The sequence below is a fragment of the Rutidosis leptorrhynchoides genome, chromosome 1 (genome assembly GCF_046630445.1).
Source record: "Rutidosis leptorrhynchoides isolate AG116_Rl617_1_P2 chromosome 1, CSIRO_AGI_Rlap_v1, whole genome shotgun sequence".
Taxonomy (NCBI): Eukaryota; Viridiplantae; Streptophyta; class Magnoliopsida; order Asterales; family Asteraceae; genus Rutidosis; species Rutidosis leptorrhynchoides.
The window spans coordinates 679,588,261-679,608,045 of NC_092333.1; positions in this window are offsets into that span (position 1 = coordinate 679,588,261).

The following is a 19,785-nucleotide window of genomic DNA, read 5'->3' on the forward strand; positions in this document are numbered from 1 at the left end:
AGACGATGCATACGCACTACCGTGGTCAGCATTCAAGCACTTGATGAACGAGAAGTACCGTCCCAGAACCGAGGTCAATAAGCTCAAGACAGAACTTAGAGGGTTACGAACCCAAGGATTTGATATTACCACGTACGAAAGACGATTCACAGAATTGTGCCTATTGTGTCCGGGAGCATTCGAAGATGAGGAAGAGAAGATTGACGCATTTGTGAAAGGATTACCGGAAAGAATCCAAGATGATATAAGTTCACACGAGCCCGCCTCCATACAACAGGCATGTAGAATGGCTCACAAACTAGTGAACCAGATTGAAGAAAGAATTAAAGAACAAACTACTGAAGAGGCCAATGTGAAGCAAGTCAAAAGAAAGTGGGAGGAAAACGGTGATAAGAATCACCAATACAACAACAACAGCAATTACAACAATAATCGCAACAATTATCCCAACAATCGCAACATCAATCGCAACTACAACAAACGGCCCAACAACAACAACAACAACAACAACAACAACAACAACAACAACAACAACAACAACAACAACAACAACAACAACAACAACAACAACAACAACAACAACAACAACAACAACAACAACAACAACAACAACAACAACAACAACAACAACAACAACAACAACAACAACAACAACAACAACAACAACAACAACAACAACAACAACAACAACAACAACAACAACAACAACAACAACAACAACAACAACAACAACAACAACAACAACAACAACAACAACAACAACAACAACAACAACAACAACAACAACAACAACAACAACAACAACAACAACAACAACAACAACAACAACAACAACAACAACAACAACAACAACAACAACAACAACAACAACAACAACAACAACAACAACAACAACAACAACAACAACAACTACAACAATCATCCTAACAACAATAATAACCGCAACAACAACAACAATCAGAAGCAGCTATGCCAAAGGTGTGAAAAGTATCACTCGGGGTTCTGCACCAAATTGCAACAAGTGTAAAAGAAATGGTCATAGCGCGGCGAATTGTGAGGTCTAAGGACCAGGGGTTAATAGAACGAAAGGAACAAATGGTGTCGGAACGATTAATGGCGGAGCAAGTAGTGTCGGAGCAAGTTATGCCAATGTAGTTTGTTATAAATGTGGAAAACCGGGCCACATTATTAGAAATTGCCCGAACCAGGAGAACACGAATGGACATGGCCGCGGAAGAGTTTTCAATATTAATGCGGCAGAGGCACAGGAAGACCCGGAGCTTATTACGGGTACGTTTCTTATTGACAATAAATCTGCTTACGTTTTATTTGATTCGGGTGCGGATAGAAGCTATATGAGTAGAGATTTTTGTGCTAAATTAACTTGTCCATTGATGCCTTTGGATAGTAAATTTTTACTCGAATTAGCAAATGGTAAATTAATTTCAGCAGATAATATATGTCGGAATCGAGAAATTAAACTGGTTAGCGAAACATTTAAGATTGATTTGATACCAGTAGAGTTAGGGAGTTTTGATGTGATAATCGGTATGGATTGGTTGAAAGAAGTGAAAGCAGAGATCGTTTGTTACAAAAATGCAATTCGCATTATACGAGAAAAAGGAAAACCCTTAATGGTGTACGGAGAAAAGGGCAACACGAAGCTACATCTTATTAGTAATTTGAAGGCACAAAAACTAATAAGAAAAGGTTGCTATGCTGATCTAGCACACGTCGAAAAAGTACAAACTGAAGAAAAGAGCATCAATGATGTTCCCATTGCAAAAGAATTTCCCGATGTATTTCCGAAAGAATTACCGGGATTACCCCCACATCGATCCGTTGAATTTCAAATAGATCTTGTACCAGGAGCTGCACCAATAGCTCGTGCTCCTTACAGACTCGCACCCAGCGAGATGAAAGAACTGCAAAGCCAATTACAAGAACTTTTAGAGCGTGGTTTCATTCGACCAAGCACATCACCGTGGGGAGCTCCTGTTTTGTTTGTCAAGAAGAAAGATGGTACATTCAGGTTGTGTATCGACTACCGAGAGTTGAACAAACTTACCATCAAGAACTGCTACCCACTACCGAGAATCGACGACTTATTTGATCAACTACAAGGCTCGTCTGTTTATTCAAAGATTGACTTACGTTCCGGGTATCATCAAATGCGGGTGAAAGAAGATGATATTCCAAAGACTGCTTTCAGAACACGTTATGGTCATTACGAGTTTATGGTCATGCCGTTTGGTTTAACTAATGCACAGCTGTGTTCATGGACCTTATAAACCGAGTGTGTGGACCATACCTTGACAAGTTTGTCATTGTTTTCATTGATGACATACTTATTTACTCAAAGAATGACCAAGAACACGGTGAACATTTGAGAAAGGTGTTAGAAGTATTGAGGAAGGAAGAATTGTACGCTAAGTTTTCAAAGTGTGCATTTTGGTTGGAAGAAGTTCAATTCCTCGGTCACATAGTGAACAAAGAAGGTATTAAGGTGGATCCGGCAAAGATAGAAACTGTTGAAAAGTGGGAAACCCCGAAAACTCTGAAACACATACGTCAGTTTTTAGGACTAGCTGGTTACTACAGAAGGTTCATCCAAGACTTTTCCAGAATAGTAAAACCCTTGACTGCATTAACGCATAAAGGGAAGAAATTTGAATGGAATGATGAACAAGAGAAAGCGTTTCAGTTATTGAAGAAAAAGCTAACTACGGCACCTATATTGTCATTGCCTGAAGGGAATGATGATTTTGTGATTTATTGTGACGCATCAAAGCAAGGTCTCGGTTGTGTATTAATGCAACGAATGAAGGTGATTGCTTATTGATGTTAAAGCAGAGGGGTATAAAATAGTTATTATTTTACTAGGAAATACTATTAAATACGATACAATTTTACACAAGATATTTATTTATTTATAGAATGGATATACTTAAACCTTGCTACAACACTTATAGGCAGTGTACCTAATCGTACAGTAGTGTAGTTTTTAGTAAGTCCGGTTCGTTCCACAGGGAAATCTTTAAACAAAGCTCAACGCTATATTAGTTAACTTTTATAAAAATACAAATATATATATAGGTAATATTATTATTAATAAGGGGGGTTTTTACCGTTTAATGACCGGTTTGTCGATTTTAAAACTTTAGTCGCAGTTAAAACCTAATGTAAAATATAAAATAAATACAAGACTTTAAATTAAAGCGTAAAGTAAATAATGATAATGAAATTGCGAATAATAAAAATGCGATAAAATTAAATTGCGATAATTAAAAAGTACGATAATTAAAAGTGCGATTAAATAAAATAACAATAAATAAAAGTGCGATAATTAGAAGTGCAATTAAATATAAAATAAAGGAAATTAAATATGAAATAAAAGAATTATGCTTATTTAAACTTCCGTAATCATGATGTTTGACGTGTTGATTTTAGTTTTATGCCCATGGGTTAAATGTCCTTTGTCCTGGATTATTCAATATGTCCGTCTGGTTTTTATCCATAACAGTCCATCAGTCATAAATATAAATTGCAAGTGTCCTTGTCAAATTATTATTATACCTGAAGATAAATATTCCAACTAATTGGGGATTCGAATTGTAACAAGGTTTTAATACTTTGTTTAATGAATACACCAGGTTATCGACTGCGTGTAAACCAAGGTTTTACTACTTTGTTAACAATTACACCAATTACCCTTGAATGTAATTTCACCCCTGTTTTAATTATTCTAGTGGCTATTAATCCATTCCCGTGTCCGGTTAAATGAACGATTATTCGTACATATAAATACCCCGCCCATCGTGTCCGATCGAGTGTATATGGTAATTTATAGGGACGCCCAATTGTAAATCTTTATATTAACATTAACAAACTTTCATTTAGTTAAACAAATATAAAGCCCATTATTAGCCCATAGCCTAGTTTCCACAAGTGTCGTTCTTTTGTCCAAACCCCAATTATGGTACAAAGCTCAATTACCCAATTTTAGTAATTAGCCCAACATCATGATTACTTCGTTTTAAATAAGCATAATAATAACTTAGCTACGAGACATTAATATAAAAAGGTTGAACATAACTTACAATGATTAAAAATAGCGTAGCGTTACACGGACAGAATTTCGACTTACACCCTTACAACATTCGCTAACATACCCTTATTATTAGAATTATAATTAAAATTAAAATATAAATTATAAATATAAATATATTACGTATATATTGAGAGAGATTGAGAAAATAAGATGTTAAATTCGATCAGAATTCGGTTGGCTTTATAGCCAGAAGTGAAATTTGGGGCTCCGCGACTCGCGGCAAAAAGCCCTTCAAACTCCGCGAGTCGCGGAGAGGTATTTTCAATTCACACCCTTGGAGTTTCTGGCTGCCGACAGTTTTTAATATATATATATAATATATATATAATTAATATAATTAATTATATATTATATTATATTTATATACATAGTTAACTTGTAATTTTTAGTCCGTTGCGTCGAGCGTTAAGAGTTGACTCTAGTCCCGGTTCCGGATTTTCGAACGTCCTCGCGTACAATTTAATATCTTGTACTTTGCGTTTTGAATCTTGTACTCTTGTGATTTCGAGACGTTTCTTATCAATAATTGGAACCTTTTTGATTGTCTTTTGTTCTTTTGAGCTTTTTGGTCGTTTGCGTCTTCAATTCGTCGAATCTGTCTTTTGTCTTCACCTTTTATTATTTAAACGAATATCACTTGTAAATAGAACAATTGCAACTAAAAGCTTGTCTTTCTTGAGGAATAATGCTATGAAATATATGTTCGTTTTTAGCATTATCAAATATTCCCACACTTAAGCGTTGCTTGTCCTCAAGCAATATCGTCTTGAAATACTAGAATCACTTTTTTATTCTTCACACTTTGTACATCAGTGATTTCTATACGGCGGTATAAACAATGGTAGTAACGATATGGTTTACAGTCCCACATGACTATAAAAATTTAGATCCATTAAGGAAATTGGATCTTTATGAAAACATTTGATCTTTTGAAAATTAAATCTAGTTTTTACCCTAGATAAGTTTTCCGGAATAACCCTTTACCGGTGTTTGCAAAATATTTTTGTGGGTTTGGTGGGTTTCAGATTTGAAAATTTTAGCTCAAAACTTGCGGTTTTGTGTCACCCACTTGCTAACCTTGTATTTGGAAAGCAACACGTCCAGTTTACTTGTTCCGTATATTACCTTTCGGCAAACTACCGTCCGGTTGTAAAGGAAAGCGTTGAACAAGCAACTGTTAAGGCAATGTCCCGTGACATGCTTTTGATTATGGTCTATAACGTGTCGGACGCAATTACTATCCTTGGTAGGAGCAATAGTAAAGCTCACCCTTATAATTTGTCGGTCTGGCACAAGGTCCTGTCTTTGACCATGCTATGCAACCACCGTTCTTACGGTTGACACCCGATTTGATTCAGGTGACCTAATGAATTCCAGGTGAATTCCTAGGATTTTACGTTCAATGGTAATGAACGCATTGAAAATAGGGTTTTCAGAAAACAAATCGGTTTATAATTTTGATCAAAATATTTTTTCGTTTAAGCTCGAGTTTAGATATCATTGAATTCCATGAGTTTGAATTCTCAATCTTTAAGGTCAATCTCTAGGATTGAGTAATATCAGTCTTAAAAGCTGATTTTTAATCTTTAAGGAGATTATCCTTTCTGGGGATCTGATTCATTAGTCTTATCCAGCTAATTTGCACGGTGCCTCCCCATTGTACGAGATAAATCCTTCTCATGGTTAGGATAAATCTGACCACTTGGCGACCCTGTTTAATGCTGAGGTCCGTGGATTTCCTGCTGATTTTAGTGATGATTTTTCTAGATTTTTCGTCAACCTACAGCTGGTCTGGACGACAACTTCTTGACCTAAATCAAGAAGCGCGTGTCTTTTTCGGAAGACTTTACTTCCTTTTAATGATGGAATTGATTCATCGTGTAGATCCATCTTTTCTTTTCTTTCATCGGGTAAAATAGTTAATTTAGTCCAAAGCAAAAGTATTTTCAGTTATTTGTTACAAATATATGTGGCATATGTTTAAAATAACTTGGTAAATTTTCCCACACTTGGCTTTTTATTTTTCTTTTTATCGTCCTCTATTCCATTTTAAATGAATTTTAACATTTTAGTTTGTTTCTCAATTTATGTCCTTTCCGAGGTAACAATAATTTCGGTGTTTGAAACCTAGTTTTATCGTTCATAAATATGTATAAACATGATTTTAATTCATTTAATTGAAAATTTTGAAAAATTTTACTAGAATTGGGTAGTCAGTATATAAGACTAGGGCTGTTCTTTTTTATCAGAGAGCACTAGATTCTAATACAACTACTGCTTTACTAGTATTTTTAATGGTAACCAAGTGTATAAAGTAAAAAATTTTAAAATCCGAAAGAATTTAATCCCTTCCCACACTTAAGATCTTGCAATGCCCTCATTTGCAAGAAATCAGTAACAATTTAAATTATTGAGGGTGATTTGTGTGAAAATGATTAAATTTTTACCAAAGTTTCCAAATATATTGGCGTTTGTTTGCTGAATGATAAATGGTGCACATCATTTGTTCATTCCGTCTTGTTGTTATTTCACATACATTTTGCATCATTGTCGTCAAAATTACTTGCTTTTGCTGAACTTAATGCCAGTCTTTGAAAATGCGTTGTTTTACCCTGTTGTGTACATAAGATAAACTGCAAACATATATACATATTTTTGAAGTTTGGTATATTACCCCACATTCAAAAATTATTAAAATCTAAGAATAAAAGTTAGATAATTATAAAAATGATTACAATATTAATAAAAGTATTAAACATATCAATAATTACAAATTACAAAATAATAAAACAAAATAAGTAAACTAAGGATGATATTGGTACCAATAGGGGTTCCACGCATAACCATAAGTGCTATAGAATGCTTCGGCAGGGTCATACGTAGGATATGGTGGCTGCATCTCTATCGACCAAGGAGGGAAGACGGGTTTCGGTGTAGGAATATAGTTTCTACCTATATGTTGGCAATGCGCTATGATCTGGTTCTGATGAACTTGCCAATCTTCAAATGCTCTCTGTCTAGCATTTTCGTATTCCTGAGAAGCTATAAACCTATGCATTTCTTGCATCTGGTTCCCCCCTCCTACATTACCTTGTTCCTGGTTTCTCTCTACCTGTGGATGTCTACCATTGTATCGTACTGCGGCGTTATTTCGCCGCTTCAACACTTTCGCACCATGGTATACATTTAAACCTATAGTGTCGCGGGGTTCCGGCTCTTCTACTAATAATCCCCCCCGACTTATATCCACACCGAGATATTCACCAATCAAAGTAATAAAAATACCACCTCCTATTATGCTATGTGGACGCATCCCTCGAACCATAGCTGATAAATAATAACCCACACAATATGGTATACTTACAGCGCTGTGTGGGTCTCGAATACACATATGGTAAAACAAATCTTGTTCATTTATCTTTATTAGACCATGGTTTAGTTCACAGGCAGTCTTCATTACGTAAAAACCTAAAAAAAATAAAAATTCAGAATGGGGGGAGAAGACTAGTTCTTTAGGGTCTGCTAGGGAAAGACCATACGTGTTCCATTTTCGAGAACTACACGAAAACAGACAATCTAACTCTAACAGAAATACATATTATCCTTTAAAGACTTGATTCTCCTCACACTTAGTTAGCTGTGGTATTGAAATTGTGATTAACTTCGTTGTCGACTTCCATCGGACCATGTATGTAATGTTTAACTCTGTGACCATTAACTTTAAATTCAATCCCATTTGAATTTATCAATTCTATCGTTCCGTATGGGAAAACTCTTTTGACTATGAATGGTCCAGACCATCTTGATTTCAATTTTCCAGGAAATAGCTTGAATCGTGAATTGAAAAGAAGAACTCTGTCTCCTTCTTTAAATTCTTTTGAATTTCTGATTCTTTTATCATGCCATTTCTTCGTTCTTTCTTTATAGATTAACGAATTTTCGTATGCTTCATGTCTTAATTCTTCTAATTCGTTTAGTTGACTTAATCGTAGACGTCCAGCTTCATGTAAATCAAGATTACATGTCTTCAAAGCCCAAAATGCTTTGTGTTCAATTTCTACTGGGAGATGACACGCTTTTCCATAAACAAGTCTAAAAGGTGTGGTTCCAATTGGAGTTTTGTAGGCTGTTCTAAAAGCCCAGAGTGCATCCTCCAATTTAATGGACCATTCCTTTGGATTTGATCCTACGGTTTTCTCTAGAATACGTTTTAAAGCTCGGTTTGTATTTTCAACTTGTCCACTTGTTTGTGGATGATATGCGGTGGAGATTTTATGAGTTACTCCATATCTTTTAAGAACTTTCTCAAGTTGATTATTACAGAAATGAGTACCCCGATCACTTATTAAAGCTTTCGGTGTTCCAAACCTTGCAAAAAGACGTTTTAAAAAGTTGACTACAACTCGTGCATCGTTAGTTGGGAGAGCTTGTGCTTCCGCCCATTTAGATACATAATCAATGGCTACGAGTATATATAAATTATTATGAGATTTTGGAAATGGACCCATAAAGTCAATACCCCAAATGTCAAATACTTCACATACTTGGATGACATTTTGTGGCATTTCATCACGTTGACTTATTTTTCCGGCCCTTTGACATGCATCACAGGATTTGCAAAGAAGGTGTGAGTCTTTGTAAATTGTAGGCCAATAGAATCCAGCTTCATAAACTTTTCTTGCTGTTAGTTGAGGCCCATAATGCCCTCCTGTTGGTCCTGTGTGACAATGGTTTAATATTTTACTAGCTTCATCTCCAAATATACATCGGCGTATTATTCCATCGGGACAACTTTTAAACAGATGTGGATCTTCCCAGAAATAGTGTTTTATATCACTGAAGAATTTCTTTCGTCTTTGGTACGATAATCCTTTTTCAAGGAATCCACAAACTAAGTAGTTTGCATAGTCTGCAAACCATGGGATTTCTTTATAATCTATCTTCAATAGATATTCATCAGGAAAGTTGTCTTGTATGGCCGATTCATTTAGAACTTCTAATTCGGGATTTTCAAGACGAGAAAGATGATCAGCGGCGAGATTTTCTGCTCCTTTTTTATCTCGGATTTCAATATCAAATTCTTGTAAGAGTAAGATCCAACGGATTAATCTTGGTTTAGCATCTTGTTTTGAAAATAGGTATCTAAGAGCAGAATGGTCGGTATAGACCACCGTTTTTGCTAGAACGAGATATGATCGAAATTTGTCAAAAGCAAAGACAATAGCAAGGAGTTCTTTTTCAGTAGTTGTATAGTTCGTTTGTGCTCCTTGTAATGTCTTACTAGCATAATATATAGGTTGAAATCGTTTTTCAATCCTTTGTCCTAAAACGGCTCCCATTGCAAAATCACTTGCATCGCACATTAGTTCAAATGGTAGATTCCAATTTGGTGTTATCATGATCGGTGCATTAGTGAGTTTCTCTTTTAGAATATTAAAAGATTTGATACACTCATCTGTAAAGATGAATGGCGCATCCTTTTCTAGGAGTTTATTCATAGGAGTGGCAATTTTAGAAAAATCTTTTATGAAACGTCGGTAAAAACCGGCATGCCCTAGAAAACTCCTAACTCCTCTAACATTGGTGGGATGTGGAAGTTTAGCAATTACATCTACTTTAGCTCTATCCACTTCAATTCCTTCTTTTGAAATTTTATGTCCAAGAACGATGCCTTCTTTAACCATGAAATGGCATTTCTCCCAATTAAGTACTAGATTTGATTTTTCGCATCTAATTAGCATTCGTTCCAGATTAACTAGACATGATTTAAATGTATCACCGAAGACTGAAAAGTCATCCATGAATACTTCCATGCATTCTTCTATCATGTCATGAAAAATCGCCATCATGCACCTTTGAAAGGTTGCAGGGGCGTTACAAAGTCCAAATGGCATGCGTTTGTAAGCAAAAGTACCATAAGGGCACGTGAATGTGGTTTTCTCTTGATCTTCGGGTGCTATTGGAATTTGAAAATATCCGGAAAATCCATCTAGAAAACAATAGTAACTATTTCCGGCTAATCTTTCCAACATTTGATCTATGAAAGGTAAGGGAAAGTGATCTTTTCTGGTGGCTTCATTTAATTTTCTATAATCAATACATACACGCCATCCTGTTACAGTCCTAGTAGGAATAAGCTCATTTTTCTCATTTGTAATAACAGTCATGCCACCCTTCTTAGGCACGCATTGAACTGGGCTTACCCATGGACTATCAGAAATTGGATATATCAAACCTGCATCTAGCAGCTTAATAATCTCTTTCTTAACTACATCTTGCATATTAGGATTTAGTCTTCGTTGGCGTTGCACATACGTTTTATGACCTTCTTCCATAAGGATTTTATGTGTGCAATACGAAGGACTTATTCCTTTAATATCATGAATCTTCCATGCAATGGCTGGTTTATGAGCTTTCAACACAGAAATGAGTTGTGATTTCTCATTTTCAGTAAGAGAAGACGATATTATTACAGGTAATTCAGATTCACCATGTAAATAAGCGTATTCCAAATGGTTTGGAAGTGGCTTTAACTCTAATTTCGGAGGTTCTTCTATCGATGATTTATATCGATATCTGTCTTCTTCTTTTAGCATTTGAATTTCTTCTGTTGTTGGTTCATATCCATTAGCTATAAGTGTAGCTAACATTTCAGCTTCATCAATTGGTTCATTACCTTCTCCTAAAGAACATTCTCCTGTTCCTTGTAATTCTGGAAATTCTTCTAATAATTCTGCATGTGCATCTATAGTTTTAATATAATAACATGTATCATCTGCAGATTGTGGTTGTTGCATTGCTCTATCAACTGAAAAGGTAACACTCTCATCCTCTATACTTAGGGTCAGTTTCTTACCGAACACGTCTATCATTGCTTTAGCCGTGTTTAAGAATGGTCTTCCTAATATGAGAGGAACTTGAGAATCTTCTTCCATGTCCAAAACAACAAAATCTACTGGAAATACTAAAGTACCAACTTTAACTAGCATGTTCTCCATTATCCCTCTAGGATATTTTATTGATCTATCGGCTAGTTGTATGCTTATTCTTGTTGGTTTCAATTCTCCAAGGTCTAGTTTAGCGTATAGTGAATACGGCATTAGATTTATACTAGCACCTAAGTCAGCCAATGCTTCTATTGAACTAAGACTACCCAGAAAACATGGAATTGTGAAACTTCCTGGATCAGATAGTTTTTCTGGTATCTTATTCAACAGCACTGCTGAACAATTAGCATTCATAGTAACAGCCGAGAGTTCTTCCATTTTCTTTCTATTCGTGATTAGATCTTTCAAGAATTTAGCATACCTTGGCATTCCTGAAATCACATCAATGAAAGGAAGATTTACATTTATCTGTTTAAACATATCCAAAAATTTGGATTGCTCGGCTTCAAGTTTTTCTTTCTTCATTTTACTCGGATAAGGAAGAGGTGGTTGGTATGGTTTAACATAAGGTTTATCCTTAACTGTGTTATCTTCATTAACCTTCTCAACTACCGGTTCTTTTTCCTTATCTTGATCAGGTTGTGGTTCTTGTGGAGTAGGAATAGTTTCATCAGAAGTTACAGGTATTTCAGGTGGTTTAAGTGTTGTACCACTTCTTGTGGTAATAGCTTTAGCTGTTTCATTCCGGGGGTTAGCATTTGTATCGCTAGGTAGACTTCCCGGTTTTCTTTCACCTATTAACCTTGCTAGGTTACTTACTTCTTGTTCCAGATTTTGAATAGAAGCTTGTTGATTTCTAAATGCTTGAGCATTTTGTTCATTGGTTTGTTTTTGAGATGTGAAAAACTGCGTTTGAGTTTCAACTAGCTTCGTCATCATATCTTCTAAATTTGGCTTTTTATCATCGGTTTGTTGTGGTGGTTTGTTTTGAAAATTCGGTCTTTGCTGATTATAAGTATTATTGGATACTTGTTGATTGCTAGGACCTTGTTGGTTGTTGTATGGAATATTTCGGTTATAATTCTAGTTTTGATTGTAAATCGGTCTTGGCGGTTGATAATTATTCTGATAATTATTTCCAGGCCTTTGGTTTATGTATGAAATATTCTCTCTTTGTTCCATTGTTAATTCAATACTGAGACAATCTTTTGTCAAATGTGGTCCTCCACACTGCTCACAACTAATTCGTATTGAGTGAATATCCTTAGTCATCTTTTCCATTCGTCTCTCGAAAGTATCTATCTTTGCTGAAATGGAATCTAAGTCATGGCTAGAATCGGCTCTAGCTGCTTTAGATGATCTAATGATATCTTTTTCTTGGTGCCACTCATGTGAGTGGGAAGCAGTGTTATCAATAATTTTGTAAGCATCAGTTTCGGTTTTCTTCATAATAGAACCACCAGCTGCTATATCTATGTCTTTTCTTGTAGTGATGTCGCATCCTCGGTAGAATATTTGTACTATTTGACAGGTGTCTAAACCATGTTGCGGACATCCTCTTAACAACTTTCCATATCTTGTCCACGCCTCATATAGAGTTTCATTTGGCTTTTGTGTGAACGTAACAATTTCTGCTTGAAGTCTTACGGCTTTAGATGCAGGAAAAAATTGTTTAAGAAATTTGTCAACTAAAACATCCCATGTATCAATCGCCCCTTCAGGTAACGATTCCAACCAATCTTTGGCTTCTCCCTTTAAAGTCCAGGGAAATAACATGAGATATATCTGTTCATCCTCCACTTCTCGTATTTTAAATAGTGTGCAGATCCTATTAAAGGTACGTAGATGTTCATTTGGATCTTCCTTCGGCGCACCACTAAATTGGCATTGATTAGTCACCATGTGTAAAATTTGTCCTTTGATTTCATAATCTGGCGCATTAATGTCTGGATGAGTAATTGCGTGACCTTGGCCAGTGCGTTTAGCTCTCATTCGGTCTTCCATACTTAAAGGTTCCAGATTCTCCATAATTGAATTTGTTGAATCGGTATCACTAGATGATTCTGATTTAATAGTTCGTTCCTCAACAATCTCTGTTTGAATGATTGGTGGTTCCGGAGGAAAGTTTAATGGTTCAGGATCTACGAACCGTTCCTGAATATTTTCTGGATTCTCAATTGTGAGGTTTGTTTCAAAAACTGGATTATCGGAAATTTGAACTGAAGTACTTGGTCGACTGGATGACGATTCTAAAGAAAAATCAACGGCGGTTATATTTGTTAAACGATGTCTTGATCGAGTTACAGGTGGTGAACGTACAAAAGGTGATGAACGTCTTGCTCGGTGCATTCACTGAATATCCTATTAGTTTTTTAAAAGGAAAGAAAAATTATAATAAGTTATCCAATTAATAGACTTTTCTGATTTTGCCCACGTTTCGAATAGCCAAAAGATGCAGCAGAGGGGCAGGATTCGTTTGGTCTCAATATAATTGAGGACTGTTTGGCTCCAATAACCCGGTCCACGTACAAATCCAACTATTACTACGAACCAGAAAATTTTGATGTCTATCAATTTAACTACTCAAAATAAATTTTCGTAATTTTAAGAAATTTAGATAAGAAGCAGAAAAAATTCTAAGTCCTAAAACTAGAATAGCGAGAAATAAGAGAGAAAAAGATTGCGCGTCGAAAAATGTCGAAAAAGAAAAATGGTTAAAAAATAAAAGGTGACGGAAAAATAAAAGAAACTTATAAAAACTTAAAAATACTTAACTAACCTAACCTTATTACTACAACTAACTTAAAATTATAATCGCAAATTGAAATTACTAATTGGAATGATAATTGGTACATAGTAAAAGGTCTAAAAATATTAAAGCTTACAAGGAAAAACTAAATCCCAAATGGAAATAACTTAAAAAGAAACTAAAACTTAAAAAGGCGTCGCAAAATTCTAAAGCACCTATATCTTAGTCTAAAGAAAAGGCACTTAAGGAATTCTACGGCAAAGCCTAAAAATCTAAGAGTAAAAATAACTATAGCAAAAACTAAGTTTAAAATTAAATATGAGCTAAAAATACAAATGTTACGCTACAACGATTAAAAAGGTACAAAATATGAAAATATACAAAAAGTTGTAAAAATTACAATTTTTATAAAAATATTATTTTTATATTATTTATTTAATAAAACTATTAATTTTACAATTTAATAAAAACTTATTAAAACTAAATACATAAATATAAAGTAAAAAGTAAAAAACTAAAATTAATAATAATAATAATAATAATTAAGTTAAATAATAATAATAATAAATTAAAACTCCGTAATCAATGCGAAATTAGGGTTTTTGTCCGTGTGTCAGAGAGTCTCCGCGAGTCGCGGCAAATAAAGAGGAAAACCCCGCGAGTCGCGGGGTTCAGGAATTCAGCTGACAGGTAGTACTTTTTACGCGTTTTTCTTTATTTTTTTTTTTTTTTATTTTGTTTTCTGTTTTTTTAATTAAATAAAAGATATTAAAATTAAAACTTATATTTTTATAAACTAAAATAAAAACAAAGAAACTTATAAAACTTAAATATTTAACAAAATCCTAAAAATACTTATATTTTTGTTTTTCTTTTTATATTTTTGAATATTTAAAACGTAATTTTATAAAAACGACTTTTAATAAAAGTAGATAAAATTTTTTTTTTTTTTTTTTATATTAGCGTTGCGCTTCCGGCTTTTAAGATGTTCCCCGGCAGCGGCGCCAAAAATACTTGATGTTAAAGCAGAGGGGTATAAAATAGTTATTATTTTACTAGGAAATACTATTAAATACGATACAATTTTACACAAGATATTTATTTATTTATAGAATGGATATACTTAAACCTTGCTACAACACTTATAGGCAGTGTACCTAATCGTACAGTAGTGTAGTTTTTAGTAAGTCCGGTTCGTTCCACAGGGAAATCTTTAAACAAAGCTCAACGCTATATTAGTTAACTTTTATAAAAATACAAATATATATATAGGTAATATTATTATTAATAAGGGGGGTTTTTACCGTTTAATGACCGGTTTGTCGATTTTAAAACTTTAGTCGCAGTTAAAACCTAATGTAAAATATAAAATAAATACAAGACTTTAAATTAAAGCGTAAAGTAAATAATGATAATGAAATTGCGAATAATAAAAATGCGATAAAATTAAATTGCGATAATTAAAAAGTACGATAATTAAAAGTGCGATTAAATAAAATAACAATAAATAAAAGTGCGATAATTAGAAGTGCAATTAAATATAAAATAAAGGAAATTAAATATGAAATAAAAGAATTATGCTTATTTAAACTTCCGTAATCATGATGTTTGACGTGTTGATTTTAGTTTTATGCCCATGGGTTAAATGTCCTTTGTCCTGGATTATTCAATATGTCCGTCTGGTTTTTGTCCATAACAGTCCATCAGTCATAAATATAAATTGCAAGTGTCCTTGTCAAATTATTATTATACCCGAAGATAAATATTCCAACTAATTGGGGATTCGAATTGTAACAAGGTTTTAATACTTTGTTTAATGAATACACCAGGTTATCGACTGCGTGTAAACCAAGGTTTTACTACTTTGTTAACAATTACACCAATTACCCTTGAATGTAATTTCACCCCTGTTTTAATTATTCTAGTGGCTATTAATCCATTCCCGTGTCCGGTTAAATGAACGATTATTCGTACATATAAATACCCCGCCCATCGTGTCCGATCGAGTGTATATGGTAATTTATAGGGACGCCCAATTGTAAATCTTTATATTAACATTAACAAACTTTCATTTAGTTAAACAAATATAAAGCCCATTATTAGCCCATAGCCTAGTTTCCACAAGTGTCGTTCTTTTGTCCAAACCCCAATTATGGTACAAAGCTCAATTACCCAATTTTAGTAATTAGCCCAACATCATGATTACTTCGTTTTAAATAAGCATAATAATAACTTAGCTACGAGACATTAATATAAAAAGGTTGAACATAACTTACAATGATTAAAAATAGCGTAGCGTTACACGGACAGAATTTCGACTTACACCCTTACAACATTCGCTAACATACCCTTATTATTAGAATTATAATTAAAATTAAAATATAAATTATAAATATAAATATATTACGTATATATTGAGAGAGATTGAGAAAATAAGATGTTAAATTCGATCAGAATTCGGTTGGCTTTATAGCCAGAAGTGAAATTTGGGGCTCCGCGACTCGCGGCAAAAAGCCCTTCAAACTCCGCGAGTCGCGGAGAGGTATTTTCAATTCACACCCTTGGAGTTTCTGGCTGCCGACAGTTTTTAATATATATATATAATATATATATAATTAATATAATTAATTATATATTATATTATATTTATATACATAGTTAACTTGTAATTTTTAGTCCGTTGCGTCGAGCGTTAAGAGTTGACTCTAGTCCCGGTTCCGGATTTTCGAACGTCCTCGCGTACAATTTAATATCTTGTACTTTGCGTTTTGAATCTTGTACTCTTGTGATTTCGAGACGTTTCTTATCAATAATTGGAACCTTTTTGATTGTCTTTTGTTCTTTTGAGCTTTTTGGTCGTTTGCGTCTTCAATTCGTCGAATCTGTCTTTTGTCTTCACCTTTTATTATTTAAACGAATATCACTTGTAAATAGAACAATTGCAACTAAAAGCTTGTCTTTCTTGAGGAATAATGCTATGAAATATATGTTCGTTTTTAGCATTATCACTTATGCGTCTAGACAATTGAAGATTCACGAACAAAATTACACGACGCATGATTTGGAATTAGGCGCGGTTGTTTTTGCATTAAAGACTTGGAGGCACTACTTATATGGGGTCAAAAGTATTATATATACCGACCACAAAAGTCTTCAACACATATTTAATCAGAAACAACTGAATATGAGGCAGCGTAGGTGGATTGAATTATTGAATGATTACGACTTTGAGATTCGTTACCACCCGGGGAAGGCAAATGTGGTAGCCGATGCCTTGAGCAGGAAGGACAGAGAACCCATTCGAGTAAAATCTATGAATATAATGATTCATAATAACCTTACTACTCAAATAAAGGAGGCGCAACAAGGAGTTTTAAAAAAGGGAAATTTAAAGGATGAAATACCCAAAGGATCGGAGAAGCATCTTAATATTCGGGAAGACGGAACCCGGTATAGGGCTGAAAGGATTTGGCTACCAAAATTTGGAGATATGAGAGAAATGGTACTTAGAGAAGCTCATAAAACCAGATACTCAATACATCCTGGAACGGGGAAGATGTACAAGGATCTCAAGAAACATTTTTGGTGGCCGGGTATGAAAGCCGATGTTGCTAAATACGTAGGAGAATGTTTGACGTGTTCTAAGGTCAAAGCTGAGCAACAGAAACCATCAGGTCTACTTCAACAACCCAAAATCCCGGAATGGAAATGGGAAAACATTACCATAGATTTCATCGCTAAATTGCCAAGGACTGCAAGTGGTTTTGATACTATTTGGATAATAGTTAATCGTCTCACCAAATCAGCACACTTCCTGCCAATAAGAGAAGATGACAAGATGGAGAAGTTAGCACGACTGTATTTGAAGGAAGTCATCTCCAGACACGGAATACCAATCTCTATTATCTCTGATAGGGATGGCAGATTTATTTCAAGATTCTGGCAGACATTACAGCAAGCATTAGGAACTCGTCTAGAAATGAGTACTGCCTATCATCCACAAACTGATGGGCAGAGCGAAAGGACGATATAAACGCTTGAAGACATGCTACGAGCATGTGTTATTGATTTTGAAAACAGTTGGGATCGACATCTACCGTTAGCAGAATTTTCCTACAACAACAGCTACCATTCAAGCATTGAGATGGCGCCGTTTGAAGCACTTTATGGTAGAAAGTGCAGGTCTCCGATTTTTTGGAGTGAAGTGGGGGATAGACAGATTACGGGTCCGGAGATTATACAAGAAACTACCGAGAAGATCATCCAAATTCAACAACGGTTGAAAACCGCCCAAAGTCGACAAAAGAGCTACGCTGACATTAAAAGAAAAGATATAGAATTTGAAATTAGAGAGATGGTCATGCTTAAAGTTACACCGTGGAAAGGCGTTGTCCGATTTGGTAAACGAGGGAAATTAAATCCAAGGTATATTGGACCATTCAAGATTATTGATCGTGTCGGACCAGTAGCTTACCGACTTGAGTTACCTCAACAACTCGTGGCTGTACATAACACTTTCCACGTCTCGAATTTGAAGAAATGTTTTGCTAAAGAAGATCTCACTATTCCGTTAGATGAAATCCAAATCAACGAAAAACTTCAATTCATCGAAGAACCCGTCGAAATAATGGATCGTGAGGTTAAAAGACTTAAGCAAAACAAGATACCAATTGTTAAGGTTCGATGGAATGCTCGTAGAGGACCCGAGTTCACCTGGGAGCGTGAAGATCAGATGAAGAAGAAATACCCGCATCTATTTCCAGAAGATTCGTCAACACCTTCAACAGCTTAAAATTTCGGGACGAAATTTATTTAACGGGTAGGTACTGTAGTGACCCGAACTTTTCCATGTTTATATATATTAATTGAGATTGATATTTACATGATTAAATGTTTCTAACATGTTAAGCAATCAAACTTGTTAAGACTTGATTAATTGAAATATGTTTCATATAGACAATTGACCACCCAAGTTGACCGGTGATTCACGAATGTTAAAACTTCTAAAAACTATATGATGACATATATATGGATATATATATATATATAGTTAACATGATACTATGATAAGTAAACATATCATAAAGTATATTAACAATGAACTACATATGTAAAAACAAGACTACTAACTTAATGATTTTTAAACGAGACATATATGTAACGATTATCGTTGTAAAGACATTTAATGTATATATATCATATTAAGAGATATTCATATATGATAATATCATGATAATATAATAATTTAAAATCTCATTTGATATTATAAATATTGGGTTAACAACATTTAACAAGATCGTTAACCTAAAGGTTTCAAAACAACACTTACATGTAACGACTAATGATGACTTAACGACTCAGTTAAAATGTATATACATGTAGTGTTTTAATATGTATTTATACACTTTTGAAAGACTTCAATACACTTATCAAAATACTTCTACTTAACAAAAATGCTTACAATTACATCCTCGTTCAGTTTCATCAACAATTCTACTCGTATGCACCCGTATTCGTACTCGTACAATACACAGCTTTTAGATGTATGTACTATTGGTATATACACTCCAATGATCAGCTCTTGGCAGCCCATGTGAGTCACCTAACACATGTAGGAACCATCATTTGGCAACTAGCATGAAATATCTCATAAAATTACAAAAATATGAGTAATCATTCATGACTTATTTACATGAAAATAAAATTACATATCCTTTATATCTAATCCATACACCAACGACCAAAAACACCTACAAACACTTTCATTCTTCAATTTTCTTCATCTAATTGATCTCTCTCAAGTTCTATCTTCAAGTTCTAAGTGTTCTTCATATATTCTACGAGTTCTAGTTACATAAAATCAAGAATACTTTCAAGTTTGCTAGCTCACTTTCAATCTTGTAAGGTGATCATCCAACCTCAAGAAATCTTTGTTTCTTACAGTAGGTTATCATTCTAATACAAGGTAATAATCATATTCAAACTTTGGTTCAATTTCTATAACTATAACAATCTTATTTCAAGTGATGATCTTACTT